This window comes from Echinops telfairi, unplaced genomic scaffold (genome assembly GCF_000313985.2).
Source record: "Echinops telfairi isolate 266 unplaced genomic scaffold, ASM31398v2 ScPeMD7_70;HRSCAF=299, whole genome shotgun sequence".
Classification (NCBI taxonomy): domain Eukaryota; kingdom Metazoa; phylum Chordata; class Mammalia; order Afrosoricida; family Tenrecidae; genus Echinops; species Echinops telfairi.
Genome location: NW_022103968.1, coordinates 5185988 through 5188066, shown reverse-complemented (window position 1 = coordinate 5188066; position 2079 = coordinate 5185988).

The window sequence follows — 2079 nt, the reverse complement described above, 5'->3', positions numbered from 1 at the left end:
CCGAGACCTGAAGTGAGTGTGTGCGCGTGCTGCTGGAAGCGGAACCAGGGCGCTGACTGGCAGGGTGGCCACATCCCGCAGAGCAATGCAGAGCGATGCGCGGTCCGCCTGCAGCAGGAGGTAGCTAGCTGCTGTTGACTTGGCAGACTCAAGGGCATCTGAGTACCCGGCAGTCGCCATGACCCTGGACTTCCTAGGCCCAGCAGGTTCTGTTGTGTGTGGCTGGGGCTGTTTTGAGAGCCTGGCCCAGCCAGTCTTGCTCACACAGCCACAGGGTCAGAAAGCAACAAGCCTGGGAGTCGGAGGGATGAGGAAGTCTGGGCTCCTTCTGCTGCCCACCTGGCTTGCTGGCTCAGGGAGCTTGGTAAACATCACTGAGAGATGGCTGGGGCCTCCCGGGAATAGCCTGGCCCAGCCCTGGGTTTGAACCTCTTCCAGGGGCCAGCCTTGCTGTTGCTGCTGCAGCCAGGGCACGCTTCACAAAGCCGGAAGAGGCCTGAAAGCGCTCCTCCGAGCCCCGCCGGAACGCTGGTTCTCTCGCAGCTGAGCGGTGGCGTCTGGTTTGCGTGATGTCATCCCACATGTGCGCGGGAAGAAGTGTCCTGGCTGGGCCCGGCGTAGCCCCTGTGCACAGACTTGGACAACGGAAGATGTTAGGCACAGCTTTTCCCCATGTTTGCCTCCACATGTGGGGGAAACCAAAGTGTCCCCAGACAGGTCAGCAGACACGCTGTCCAACGGTGTGCCTGGAGGCCTCGTAGCCGAGCCCTGACCGAATGCAGGAGGAAGGGCCTGCTTCACAGCTGAGGCTCAACCCGACCTACTCGCTGGGGGCCCTGCGGGCACAGCCACACTGTCACTCTGCGAATTTTGGTCTCTTTACCCGCGAGGACATAAGAAAAGGAAGCACCTTCCCACCCACCCCAGCCTGGTTCTTGGCTCTTACATGCCCCTCAAAGGAAAGTTACTGCTGGAAAGGCTTTCTGACGGCCCGAGTACATGAAGGGCACTTGGACTTGAACAGGCTCTCCAGTGCTATGCTGACAGGAATGTACCATCTGCCCCGGGGTGGCCACTGATGACGTGGTCACAGCTGTGGCCTCCTTGACCCGCAAACTCGCCCCGTTCCTGGAATGAGCCCCGGGGCGCCGCAACAAAGAGAGGGGGGGTCTAGTGGATTTGGGCAGCACCTCTGTGAGACCAGGCCTGTCTAATGTACCATGAAAGTCCCATAAGCCCCTTGACTTGTATTAAGGCCAAGGCGTTAAGACAATGACCAAGTATAACCAGTTTACAGTACTTTTAAGATGGCTTTACATTAAAAAAAAGAAATCATCAGATGCAGGCCGACTGTGCGCATTGGAAAAAGTGATTGCTGGTTCCCCTTTGTGGTGTGTGCGAAGTCAAAGGTCATTTTGTTTTCTGGAAGGAAAACCAAGGTTCTTGGTCTTTGTAAAATTCTCCTTTGGGTTTGTCTGCTGCAAGGCACAGAGAAGCTGTGGAAATGATGCTCCAAAGAGAAGTCTTTGTCCTAAGAGACTCGGAGTGAATTATGGGACTGTTGTCCATTGCTTTGTAACATGGAGACTAGTCTCGAGTGAGACCCCAGGCAGGATGGCGTTTTACCTCGTCAAAGTCTCCGGATGTTTTATATCATGAACTAGCCGGGCTTCTGGAAATGGCTTCCCCACCCCGTCAGGCACTCGAAGGGGGAAAGGTTGGACAGGCTGCTATTTCCTGGATGTGCAGGGATCAGCAAATGGGTTCCCTGACTACATTTCTGAGGCTCAACCGGTGGACTGCGAGTGCTCTTTAAAATCAGTTTGGAGCCTATGAGGAGGGTGTCTTTCAGTGAGCCCTGCAGTCAAGCTGGGACACGATACTGCTCCAGAGAGCATGGTAGGGACTCGGCTGCCAGTGCAGACAGGCTGGGCGGGGGCACCCGCCTTCCACTTGGCCACAGTGGTGGAGAGGGAGTGGACCTCTGCAGGCAGAGGAGTCCATCCACTGGTCACTAGTCCACTCTGCCTTGCCTGTCGCCACGTGTGTTCTGGGCTGGTCAACTTGGGCTTCAGGGTA